Genomic DNA, 14,290 nt, shown 5'->3' with positions numbered 1-14,290 from the left:
GCTTAAAACTGTTATCTAAATTCACCAGTTTCCTTTGCACTGATCATAAGGCTGAAGTTGTCTTTTAGTTTTATGATTAGCAGGAAATAAAATCTGAGGGAAAGTCCCATCCAAAGTCTAAGATTTCAGCCCGTGACCAGAATCTGTCATCAGTGGATGTATTCACTTACCCTAGCAGCGCACTTACACAAGCGGTCTATGCCAACTATGAGACACAGGCAAGAGTTGCCAAGTCAAGTGCAGCTTTCAGCAGACTTTGAACATCAGTCTGGGAATGAAGAGAACTAAGCCTAACAACCAAATTGAAAGTCTATAGAGCAGCAGTCCTGCTCACTCTGTTCTACACTCATGAGACTTGGTTTGCGTACCAGCGTCATACCAAGAATCTTTTACTAGAGCTGCCTGTAGCAACAACGAAAGATCAGATGGCAGAACAAAACACCAGACACTGAGGTGTTCATCCGAGCCTGTGTTGCCAGGCATATTGAGCCAGTCACAGCTGAGTTGGGCTATTTATGAGACCAGATACCACTTCCTTACCAGAGCAAAACTTGGATGGAGATTTCAAATCTGGGGTTGGCTGTCATGATAGTCGAAGGAGGTGTTACAAAGACACTCTGAAGACTTCACTTCGAAGTTTCGTTATCAATTTCAAGTTCTGGGAGGAACTCGCCCATGATCACTGAATCTGGTGTAACCAAATTAAATAGTGGTGCGGCCATCTTCAAAGGTAAGCGCACATCAAACACAGAGGGAGGGAGGAAATCCCACGGAGCCACCCCTGCAGTTAACCCCATCCTCCTGACCGCCACAGTTGCAGAGATTCCCCCTGCCCCTCAATCAAGGTCCTGGGCTACAGAGAAGATATAATCAGCCAGGCTTCCAACTCCTGACTTTGAGTCAGTGATTTCCTCCTGCTCTAAGTGTTGGCCAATGCTCAGCAGTAGCACTTCCATCTTTGAGTCAGCAGGTAGTGGGTTCAAATCTCAGTCCTGGGACTCGAGCACAAAATCGAGGCTGACCCTTCAGTGAGGTGCAGAGGGAATGCCATATTCTCAGAGATGACATCCTTCCAATGTAACATTAAACCATAGTCCTACCTCCAGGGAAGTTCTCGCTGGTGTTCTGGCCATCTCAGGAACAGAATTCACTGAGGCAGTTTGTTTCATTATGATCAGATTGCTATTTGTGGGACCTGACTATATGCAAATTTACTGCCATGTTCCAGACATTATCTAAACTTTAAAAATAAAAGTACTTAGTTGGCTTCAAAGCATTTTGGGACGTTCTGAAGTTGGAAGCAGTGCTATGTAAATGCATGGCTTTCATTGTTTCTCTTTTTTTTAACAATTGATGCATGTGTATGGATATTGGCCGAAATGGATGGCCCTCGGGGGTTGGGGGATTGGATGGCAGGCAGGGTCTGGAATGAATCTGCACACTGCCAGGTGTAGAGGTGGGCTGGGCGTCCCTGCACCCCAACACAATTTAAGCAAATGAAACATAACAATAACTCAGAAACATTCCTTCAGCCCTCAGCCTTACTCCCACATATTCCCTATTCCCCATCAATATTTCAACCCATGCCCCAACCCACCCTCCATGTTCCCATTCTGCATATGCTAACTTAGACACACAGGTCTCAGGGAGAATGTGCAGATTCCGCACAGACAATGACCCAAGTCGGGAATCAAACCCGGGTCCCAGACCTTGTTTCCACAATATTTATAACAGTATCAGTAGGAAAAAAACACCAATGTTATAGAGGTAACTTGTTAATACAGCTTCTCTGCAAGTAGCCTAATGGTTTGTCAGAAATGACAAGATTCTTCTCCGAGCAGCATTATCTCCTCATGGGTTCTAGTCTGCAGACAAAATGTCTTTTAAGATCGCTTGGCATTTGCTTTCAACAGCAACCAATAATCCCACGAATAAGTGACACTGGGTAAACGACTAAAAATCAGAAAGCAAATGAACTTAAATCAAAGAATCATTATGTTGTCTGTCAAAGATGACTGGCTCATAGTTTGTGATTGTCTCAGGATTTCAGGATGGAATACAATCAGAAACCATTGCTTATCTGTCAGGAGGTGCTTAAGAGCCTGTACTTGAGCAGAGGAAACTGAGGATCATTCACTTATTGAATTCTCAAGCTTGAAAGATAAAATTGAACATCTCCAGTCCATCAGAGATTATGGACAACTTAAAGATCCATTAGGGACAATCAGACTGGCTGAAAATATATCCAAGGAATTGCAGGAATCTAACGAATTGAAAATCCCTCGGCTCTGTGATAAGAACTGAATTGTTGAATTTCCCACCCAGCCTTGGACTAAAAAATACCATTTGACTGACTTCGTTAAAGAAAAAGATGTCAAGTAATCTGAGCGGATTAACAAACCTATCCAGGACAAGCTGTCAGTTCTGGCATCTCTACAAAATGGCAACACTTGGCAGGGCCAAAGCAGCTGCTGATGGATTTTGAACAATCTCTTACGTATAGAGCTGTCTAATATTGTATAGGTAGCTTTGTTTGTGAAAGCTGCGCTTACAATGAATCCACAAATATTCTTATAAAGGGGCATTTACACATTGTGGGTTTCCTCAAAGTGTGTTTACAGTGCTTTACTATTTGCCTGCTCATCCTCAGTTCAAAAGCCATGCTGGTTAGGTGCACTGGCCATGTGAATTTGTCCCTCAGTGTACCTTAACAGGCGCCAGAGTGTAGTGACCAAAGGATTTTCACAGTAGCTTCATTGCCGTGTTAATGTAAGCCTGCTAGTGACACTGATAAATAAACTTAAATCTTAAACTATTAGAATCATAGAATCCTTACAGTGCAGAAGGAGGCCATTTGGCCCATCGAGCCTGCACTGACAACAATCCCACCCAGGACCACCCCATAACCCCACGTATTTATCCTGCTAATCATCCTGACGCTAAGGGGCAATTCAGCATGGCCAATCAACCTAACTAGCACATCTTTGGAGTGTGGGAGGAAACCGGAGCCCCTGGAGGAAACTCACGCATACACAGGAAGAACATGCAAACTCCACACAGACAGTGACCATGGTTGGAATTAAACCCAGGTCCTTGGCGCTATGAGGCAACAGTGCTAACCACTATGCCACCGTGCCACCCAGGGTGGACGTAGACAGGATGTTTCCCTTGGCCAGTGTGTATTGAACCAGGGGACATACCCTCAGAATAAGAGGCTAACCATTTAAGACTGCGATAAAGAGGAATTTCTTCAATCAGGAATTTCTTCTCTATCCCAGAGGGTTGTGGAAGTACAATCCCTGAGCATTTTCAAGACCGAAGTTGCTAGATTTCTCGATACTAAGGGCATCAAGGGATATGGGGATAGTAAGGAAAACTGGAGCAGAAGTAGCCAATCAGCCATGATCTGTTTGAATGGTGGAGCAGGCTCATGGCCTACTCCTGCTCTTATTTCCAATGTCCCTAAAAGGGAATTAGATTGTTATCTGAAAAGGAAGAATGTGCAGGGTTACAGGGAGAAGGTAGGGGAATGGCCCTAAGTGTGGAGTCTTTGGAGAGGATACAGAAAAGATTTACCAGGATGTTGCTTGGTATAGAGGGCATTAGCCAGAGGAGAGGTTGGAGAAACTTTGTTCCTTCTCACTGGAACGACAGAGGTTGAGGGGTGACCTAATGGAAGTCAACAAGATTCTGGGCATGGACAGACTGAGTATTCAGAACTTTTTCCCAGGATGGAAGAGGCAAGGGGCGAGGTTTAAAGGAGATGTCCAAGGCAAGTTTTTTTACACAGAGGGTGATGGGTGCCTGGAACTCGCTGCTGGGGGAGGTGGTGGAAGCAGATACGATAGTGACTTTTAAGGGGTGTCTTGACAAATACAAGAATAGGATGGGAATAGAGGGATATGGTCCCCAGAAGCGTAGAGGGTTTTAGTTCAGAAGGGCAGCATGGTCGGTGCAGGCTTGGGGGGCTGAAAGGCCAGTTCCTGTGCTGTAATTTTCTTTGTTCTCTGTTCTTATTCGGAGAGCCAGTGCATTCACAATTGGCTGGAACAGTTCAACCCAGAGACAGGCACCTCGATGGGTCATATGTCTAGTTTTGGCTCAGGCTCATACTCTGATGGTCACTACATAGTCCACAACAGAAGGAGGCAGCAACAGTTAGGGTTTCAGGGGACTACTGGAGAAGAGAGCTCTGATACTTCAGAGTCAGGTGTTGATCCTCTGGAAGCAGCCATAGAGAGGATGCAGTAGTATCAGCGAGACACAGGGGGACATCAGACAGAGGCCCTTAACAATGTGGCACACAAAGTGGAGGAGTGAATGTACTTGCTTTCTGATAGAGTGTCTCTGGAATGTGAATATCTCCATAAGAAGGATAGCAAATGCCATGGACAATCTGATCAAGCAGAATGTTCAATTCATAGAATCCCTACAGTGCAGAAGGAGGCCATTCGGTCTATCAAATCTGTACCAACCACAATCCCACCCAGGCCCTATTCCCGTAACCCTCATTTACCCTGCTAATCCCCCAGACACTAAGGGGCAATTTAGCATGGCCAATCAACCTAACCCACACATCTTTGGAGTGTGGGAGGAAACCAGAGCAGACACGGTGGGGGTGGGGGTGGAGGCGGGGGGGGGCGGCGGTGGGTGGTGGAGGCTGCGGGGAATGTGCAAACTCCACACTGATAGTGACCCGAGGCTGGAATTGAACCCAGGCCCCTGACGCTGTGAGGCAGCAGTGCTAACTACTTTGTCACTGTGCTGCCCTTTAGTTTTTGCCAGAGATATGCTTGGACATGTACTCCATCACGCCTGGCCAACGGGTGAACTTTTGCAGTGGTTCCTCGAGAGGGGAATGGAACAGCACTACCTCCCTCCAATGCCCCTTCTCTTTAAGGAGTCAGCGAGGGACCCTTGGGCACCCGAAGGGGAGGAGAAGTGCCAGGCAAATGCCCTGGGAGTATCCAGTCAGGAATCTCCAAGAGTGTCCAGGTGCTGCCAACACACTCTGCTTGGGACCCCCTCAGTTCCAGCTGCTCTGGCCAAGAAGGGTACATATTCCTCTGAGCAGGAGACACAAAGCCTGGCCACACCCTTTAGACATTGATCCTTCAGAGGATGCCCATCAAAGCCCACCCAATCAACAGGGTATGGTTATCACCAGATTGCCTCCAACTCTGCTGCAGGTGAATTTTATTGGGTTTAAACAATGATATAAACTTCAAGTGTATATGAATGTCATTTTTAACTTAGGAAATATCAGATATCCAGATAATGCTTGGAGAGAAAAGAGAAAATTAATGTTTGCAGCCCGGAGTAAATCTCCCCTGCTCTATTCTGTTGTGGGGAGACTGTATTTCTTCCAACATTTTTTTTTGTTTTTGATGATTTAATATCTTTTACCACTTGGGGTCAGCCAAGCCCAATAAATAATACAGCTGATCATTTTTGTTCCCTGTTGGCAGGCTGCCCATTCATTTTATCAGTGCCAACCTTGTTATCAGGAATCCATAGTTAGGGTAGGTGTGGGAGGTGATCAGGGGGCATATTTCCTGCGCATGCCAACAAATCAAAGGCAAACAGATCTTTACAAATGCCTAAACTTTATTTTCAATTATTCTCAATGTAAAACTTTCCACTGACGCCTGTTGCTTCTGAAATTCCGTGCTTCCTTTTATTTAATTCTTCCATACGATGGTGGGTGTCACTGGTGACACCAACAAATCCCGAATGTTTTCCAACTGGAAACGATGGATGGACAGGGATTCCCACTGCTTGCTGAAGTCCAGGTCTGCAGCATTCAAGTCAGGTGACCCTAACCTATGCAAAAAATCCGGAAACGATCTATGAAGAACCATTAAGAGATCGTCCTGGACCAAGCGAGAGTCCCAGGCTAGCCACATGAACATCAACCGAGTGTAGCAAAGCCTGCAAGACATAACAGGCTACCAAGATGAAGACATGTAAAATTGCCAGCAACAACACACCCCTCCCTGATAAGCTCAACACATTTTGAGCAATCTGCCCCAGAAGCCCCAGTGGGACCGGTATCCAAGGTCACCATCACAGACATCAGATCGGCCTTCTTGAAAGTTAATCCACGGAAAGCAACTGGCCCGTATGGGGTACACAGATGAACACTCAATCGTGGGTGGACCAGCTGGGGTATTCACAGACATCTCTAATGCCTCATTACTCTGATCTGAAGTCCCTATCTGCACCAAGAAGATCATCCCTGTACAAAAGAAAAGCCAGACAACATGCCTTAATCACTACTGCCCGGTGGCTCTGACATCCATCACTATGAAGTGTTTTAAAAGGCTAGTCATGGCATGAATCAATTCCAGCCTCCCAGATTGCCTGGATCCATTACAGTTCATCTATCACCGCAACAGATCCACAGGAGACATCACCTCCCTGGCCCTACACTCAACCCTGGAACAGCTGGATTACAAAGACACCTATGTCAGATTCCGATCTATTGACTACAGCTCAGCCTTCAACACAATTATCCCAACAAAAATCATCTCCGTGGTCTAAGGCTTGGCCCCTCCCTCTGCAACTGGATCCTTGACATCCTATCCCACAGGCCACAATCAGTAAGGATAGGCAGCTGAAGTCCAGGTCTGCAGCGTTCAAGTCAGGTGACCCTAACCTATGCAAAAAATCCGGAAACGATCAATGGAGAGCCATCAAGAGACAGTACCAGACCAAGCGAGAGTCCTTCCGCGATCATCCTCAACACTGGTGCCCGCAAGGCTGTGTCCTCAGCCCCTTACTATACTTATTATACACTTTTGAATACATGGCCAAACTCTGCTCCAACTCCATTTTCAAGTTTGCTGACAACACCACTGTAGAGGGTCGGATCTAAAACAATAACGAGACAGATTACAGGTAAGAGATAGAGAATCTGGTGAAGTTGTGTAATGACAATAATCTCTCCCTCAATGTCAACAAAACAAAGGAGGTAGTCATCGATTTCAGAAAGCGTAGTAGAGAACATGCCCCTGTCTACATCAAGACGGCCAAAGTGGAAATGGTTGGGAGTTTCAAGTTTCTAGGTGTTTAGATCACCAACAATCTGTCCTGGTCCCTTTACGCTGACACAATGGTTAAGAAAGTTCACAAATGCCTCTCCTTTCTCAGAAGGCTAAGGAAATTCGGCATGTCCACTATAACTCTCATCAGTTTTTATAGATGCACCATAGAAAGCATCTTTTCCTTTTGTATCATAGCTTTGTATGGCTCCTCCTCTGACAAAACGGCAAGAAAATACAAAGAGTTGTGAACGTAGCCCAGTCTTCAAGCAAGCCGCCGTCCCATCCATTGACTCCGTCTGCACTTCTCACTGCCTCAGAAAAGCAGCCAGCGTAATCAAAGACCCCAGGTACTCCAGACATACTCTTTTCCATCTGGAAAAAGATACAAAACTCTAAGATCATGTACCAACCGACTCAAGAACATCTTCTTCCCTGCTGCCATCAGACTTTTGAATCGTCCTACCATATATTAAGCTGATCTTTTTCTTCACCATATCTGTAACTGCAATCTCTCCTTCTCCCCTATATATTCTATGAACGGTATGCTTTGTCTGTATAGCATGCGAGAACCAATACTTTTCATTGTATCTCAATACATGTGACAATAATAAATCAAGTAAATAAATCATTTGTTGCCTATCCCTCATTGCCCTTGAACTGAGTGGTTTGCCAGGCTATTTCAGAGAGCAGTTAAGAGTCAACCACATTGATGTTTTTTGGAGTCACGTGTAGGTCAGATCAGATAGAGGTGGCAGATTTCCTTCCCTCAAGAACATCTGTGAATCAGATGAGTTTTTACAACTATTGGTAATAGTTGTCATGGTCACAATTAGTGAGACTAGCTTTCAAATCCAGATTTTATGAACTGACTTTAAATTCCACCAACTGCCATGGTAGGATTTGAACCCAAGGCATTAACCTGGGCCTTTGGATTACCAGTCCAGTGATATTACCACCACACCACCACTTCCCTTTCTGCCAAAGTTCCTTCACTTCAGTCAGGCTTTTTCTCATCCCCCCACACTCTCCCACTTTTCTTGACTCTTCCTCTCCTCCTTTCCCCTTTCTCCCGCCTGCTAGTTTTTTTTTAGTGTGTTCAGTTGTCACTATATCGGGCAATAGCTTCCGCAGCATTTATATGGAACTTTCTGAGCCTCCGCTGCACCTTGTCAGGAGGTAGTCTTCAATGATGAGTCACTGATTGAGGTGCACCACAGCAGCAGACCAGGTTCCTTCCAAGTCCACATTTATACTGTTCTGCTACACAAAGGCCTTGGCCGGCCCGGAAATGATTGAGGAGCGCCCAGTGTTGCCTCTTGATTAGGAGATTAACAGGGTAATTATGTGGTGTTATGGGGATAGGGCTTGGATGGGATGCTCTGCTGGCGAGCTGGTGCAGACTCGATGGGCCAAATGGCCTCCTCCTGCATTGTAGGGATTCTATGTACCTAGTCTTAACAAATGAACCCACAATGTGTTTACCCAATCCCTTACGAATTATTGGTGCTTTGCGTCCTGTGCAGTAAACAAGCCCAAGATATATCGGGGTAATAACACATTAGTTTCTTAATCAGTTTTGAATTGATTATAATTTCTTACTTTCCCATGGGTTTTCGTGCATTTTTTTTTTGTTCTGTTGATTAAGCTTTTGAAGCATTCATTTCAACTATTGTAATTTTCCACACAGATACTGCAACGGACAGTCCAATATTCAAAATGAGACAGCAGAAGAAGCCAATAAGTTGCCTAACGACTGGAGAGGACAAGTGGCAGATGGATTGCTTTGTAGACTGTAATTAAAATGGTTGCAGGGTGAAGGGGAAATAGCCGCAGCTGGAGTGTCAGAGCAAAATTACTGAGACTGAGTTCAGTCGTGAATTAAATGCCTGTCAGACTGCCAACAGAAAGATTGGGGAAGGAGGGAATGGGTTTGTGGATGGCTGAGGAAGGATGGAATTATCCAGTCTCGGACATTTCACCGTCGCTGCCAGTGAGGATGAAGAATTCGTCACTCGGCCAAATCTCCATTCGCAGCAGCAGGTCTGGAGAATCCCAGCTGCGGGCAGGGTTTACAGAATTCCAGCCCACAATTGCAAATTACAAACCACCACAAGACAATGTAGAATTCAGATTGAACACGAGTAACGACAGCAATTTATATGACGTGGCTCTGGTGGTTTTCTAAAGTCAAGGATGCAAGAGTATCAAAATGCAGGGAGTCAGAAGCATTAAATTAGCCCATGAGCCCCAGTCATGAAATAAAAGTAAAATACGGCAAATGCTGGAAGGCTGAAACAAAAAGAGAAGATGCTGGACAAGCTCAGCGGGTCTGACAGCATCTGTGGAGAGAGAAACAGGGGCCAGAATTTTAGCGGCACGCCCACCCAATTCCGGGGGTGGGCGAAGCTCAGAGAACGGCATTCTCCGTTGGCCTCGGGGGAATCGTATAAACCTTGGGCAGACGTGCCAGTAAAATTCCACCCAGAGTTGATATTTCAAGTCCATATGACTGTTCTTCAGAGCTCCTTCAAATGCACTCAAAAAGTTGACAAGAATATTATTGCCATTGATGCCAGCAGGATTTTCCCGTCCTGCTGCAGTGAACGGGGATTTGTCTGGGCGGCAAATTCTCTGACCTCGCTGCAGCAGGGCCATGGCGTGAAGATTCGGTAAGATCGAGCCCATTAACTCTGTTTCTCTCAACACAGATGCTGCCTAAACTGGTGAGTTTTCTCACTATTCTCTGTTTTCCAGTCACAATCCTTGCATGAGTTACATACAACTTGGCCCACCATCAACACTGCATCACTCATTCATCTTTGGCAGGGGAAATTTTGTGTAAATTCTCCCGATTTGCAAAAGCCGGTAAAGCCGTGAAATACCTGGTAGTTCTTATGTTTCCAATATTGGATCCTGACCTGCTGTGCCTCCCTCCTTCTCCTCACCCTCTCTGCAGCACAGTAATAAATATGTAGCAAGAGGATGTCATTGATATTGAATAACCGCTTTATACTCACTTCCTTCCAGTGCTGCTCTTTGTTTCACATTTACAGAGTCGACCACATTGTTATTTGCTGATGATGTGCTGTTTACTGGTTGCTAATGAAACTCGGGTGTAGTCTGTTATCAACATGACATCCAGCGAGTCCAGAATGATGTGATTGTGTGACTTGCAGACGTTCCAATAAGGAGATGAATTTAAGTTATAAAACACAATTTTAAAAGAAATTTATTTTAAAACTGCTCCATTTATAGACGACCAAGGGTTTACGCTGCTTAAAGCTAAAGATCATTTTGTTCTTCGGACTTGAAGATTTAGTTTATTCATTCATGGGATGTGAGTGTCACTGGGTGAGCCAGCATTTATTGCCCATCCCTGGATGGTTTCAATGGCTTATCATTTAAAGTTTATTTATTAGTATCACAAGTAGGCTTACGTTAACACTGCAAGTAAGTTACTGTGAAAATCCCCTAGTCACTACACTCTGGCGCCTGTTCGGGTCCACTGAGGTAGAATTTAGCATGGCCAATGCATCTAACCAGCACGTCTTTCGGAATGTGGGAGAAAACCAGAGAACCCAGAGGAAACCCACGCAGACACATGGGCTGAACATGTACACACTCCGCACAGATAGTGATCCAAGCTGGGAATCGAATCTTTGTTCCTGGCACTGTGAGGCAGCAGTGCTAACCACTGTGCCACCAAGCTGCTCTCCTGTAGTCTGAGCATTGCAATCAATAATTATGACATTGTCATTTCAACTAAACTCGATCTTAATAAGGTTTTCCCTTATAATGATTATTGGAGCCAGATGCAATCTTCCCTGGTGGGCCTGATTCTGCCTTCAATTCGTGCTTATCTATTACACAAACGAACAATTGGACTTGCTTTCACCAATGTGCTCGGATTAGTAAACGGATTATCAAAGTGCAGCATTACATGGCTCACTTCCTGTCATTATTTCATGATTCTTTTCTTTTCCAAATTTAATGAGCAGAATCAGTAACACAATAAAAAAGATACTGGTCTGTTCAGTTGGGCTAATGAACGAGGATAATGAACAGGAACCCGGATGTCGTTCCTGTAATCATTATTGCCTCTCCTTCCCTTAGGGATCGGAACATAAGCTGCGATTACCTTTTTCTGAGTGAATTCATGTGAAATTGACATGAAACTGATCAGCAACTGTTTGGGAAGTTGGTTCCAATTAGATTTGGTCCAAATCAAAACGCTATCTTGTGGTTGCTTCCAATTTGAAAATAATATGAACCAGACCAAGGTCTCTGCAGTATCTTGGCATGCTATGCTCAATTCTTTTTGAAGACCCAGACAGATCTTCCCAAAGATGTTGGGTGGAATTCTCCCAAAGAAATTCTCCGTGTCCAATTCGTGTAAAAACTGGAGTAAATCCCGCTGCTCTTTTCAGTGGGATTTTCAGAATGAATCTCCCACATTCTGCATCTCAGACTGCCCTAATGTAAATCATGCTGAAAAGCTGTTCGCAGGGCCTATTCCCGCTGTAGATGCGTACAACACAGCACTGAGTGGACCACTGCACATTTGCCAATCTATCACAGCGGAGATTGGCGTATGCACGGTAGCCTCACACTGCCAGCCACCCGATCCCATAACGCAGCCCCTCCGATTCCCCCCCACCCTCCGATCACTGGTGTCCCAGACATTTCGGGGCCAGCCCCAACTTCCCACCCCTGGAGTGCCTCAAACCCCCACCCCCACCCCAATGGCCAGTCCCAATATCTGTCCACCCTCCCTCTGTCACTGATCCCAATCCATAGTGGCAGTGGGATCCCGACACCCACTAATAGTCCCCAGATGCCTTGCCCCACATTAGGCCCCCCCCCCACCCTCTGGCCCCACCAACCCCTCTAATGCCCGTGGGTATTGCCACATTACCCCTTGGGCAGTGCTAGGGGGCCAGGCTGGCATAGCCAAGCCTGCAATGCCCGGGGGCACCTCACCCCCACTAATCCCTGTACTCTTGGGGGGGCCTCCATTGTCCCCTTCACTCCAGCAGGTTTGGGCCACCAGCTCCCCGTTAGCAGGGAGCCGTTGTAAATCCCACTGGAGTGAAACCCTCCAGGCAGGGGAGGAGTTGCTAGCAGGCCCGGATATTTCAGTCCCGGGCCCGCCAATGAGATGGAAATGCTGATTTGAATCATTTATTCAGCTCTGTGCCGATTTCTGGTGCAAAGCTGATGACACCAGAAATCCAGTGGCTGGAGACATGTGGGGGCCATGGCACCCACCAGGAAACCCACTACAGAGGGCGGCACAGTAGCACAGTGGTTAGCACTGCTGCTTCGCAGCTCCAGGGTCCTGGGTTCAATTCCCAGCTTGGGTCACTGTCTGTGTGGAGTTTGCACATTCTCCTCGTGTCTGCGTGGGTTTCCTCCAGGTACTCCGGTTTCCTCCCACAGTCCAAAGATGTGCAGGTTAGGTTGATTGACCATGCTAAGAAATTGCCCCTTAGTGTATAAGGATGCGTAGGTTTGAGGGATTAGTGGGTATAATATGTAGGGATATTGGGCTAGGGCCTGGGTGGGATTGTGTTTGGTGCAGACTCGATGGCTGAAGGGCCTCTTTCTGCACTGTAGGGTTCTATGTCTTTGTTTAAGTACACGGCCTCCGCTTATGTTTCCCCGGCTCGAGCAGCACAGCGGGCTGGGAGAATCACTCCCGTTCATTTTGTTCTGTATTCTGTCTGCGTCCACATAGGGGTTAAAATGGGCAGACAAGGGCCACTGCATTAGCGCCAATCTCGGTGCTGACAGATTGGCGCATATGCAATGGCAAGCTCAGCGCTGCGCTGCTGGCCTCCAGGGAGACAATGGGGCCCCGCTCCCGACTTCTAACGTGATTGACGCTGGTGCACTCAGCAGTCTAATACTGATGGAATTTTACCAGACCTCTGCCCAAGGTCCGTAAATCCTGCCCAAGACCAACGGAGAATGCCATTCTCCGAGCCTTGCCTGCCCCTGGAATCGGGGCGAGCGTGCCGGTGAAATTCCAGCCAGAGCGTGGGAGATTCCTCTTTGACATCCCACCGCAAAAAACCAGAGGGATTTACTCACGAATTCAACACTTAGAATTTTTTTGGGAGAATTGCCCATTATTCCAAAAATTTCAAAAACTCTTTTTTTTAAGTTGGGTACTGGTTTTGTAATATATTTTCAATGTGACAAATACTGGAGGTTGCAACGATGCTGTGCTTGTGTACATTTGTATTATCTATTCGGTCTCCCTGTGGCTGCGTGAGTTTCCTCTGGGTGCTCTGGTTTCCTCCCACACTCCACGTGGATTAGGTGGATTGGCCATGCTAAATTGCCCCGTAGTGTCAGTGGATTAGCAGGGTAAATACATGGGGTTAAGGGAATAGGGCCTGGATGGGATTGTTGTTGGTGCAGACTCAATGGGCTGAATGGTGTTCTCCAGCATGGTAAGGATTCTATGTAGGGCTTTTATCTTAATCAGTAGAGGTCAACAGTGAGTGTAGGGCCAGAACGGCCAAATCTGGTTATTGAGGGGCCATTAATATACGAAAGAATTAATTTTTTAAAAAATTGTCTGACTATACAATTGGATTGTTATCAGAATAACAAAATGATTTATTCAGGTCTCAATTGGTCACGTATTGCAGTTGTTGGCTTCAGCCACCTCCCATTAAATAAATCACAGATAAAATTCTCTCAATAAGTTATAAGATATAGGAGCAGAATTAGGACATCCGCCTTTCGATTATGGCTGACATGCTCCTCATTCCCATTTTCCTGCCTTCTCCCCATAACCCTTCAACCCATAACCCTTCAACCCATTACCAACTAAAAATCTATCTAACTCCTGCTTAAACGTACTCGTTGTTCCAGCATCCACTGCACTTTAGGGTAGCGAATTCCACATATTCGCAACCCTTTGGGAGAAGTAGTTTCTCCTCAAGGTATGGTTTTCAATCAGCCTTTGAAAACATGGAGTTATTGGAAATGCTGGTCTGTTCAGTACAATTATATCAATCTTAACGACAACAGCAAACTCAGATCATGCCGTTCCTTCATCGTCGCCGTGACAAACTCCTGGAATTCCCTCCCTTACAGCACTGTGGGTGTACCTACACCACATGGACTGCAACAGTGCAAGAAGACAGCTCACCATCACCTTCCCAAGGGCAATTAGCGATGGACATAATTGCTGGCCTACCCAACAATGCCCGCATCCCATGAATTAATAA

The sequence above is a fragment of the Carcharhinus amblyrhynchos genome, chromosome 21 (assembly GCF_965287045.1).
Source record: "Carcharhinus amblyrhynchos chromosome 21, sCarAmb.v2.hapA, whole genome shotgun sequence".
Taxonomy (NCBI): domain Eukaryota; kingdom Metazoa; phylum Chordata; class Chondrichthyes; order Carcharhiniformes; family Carcharhinidae; genus Carcharhinus; species Carcharhinus amblyrhynchos.
Note: the sequence above shows the minus strand (reverse complement) of the source record.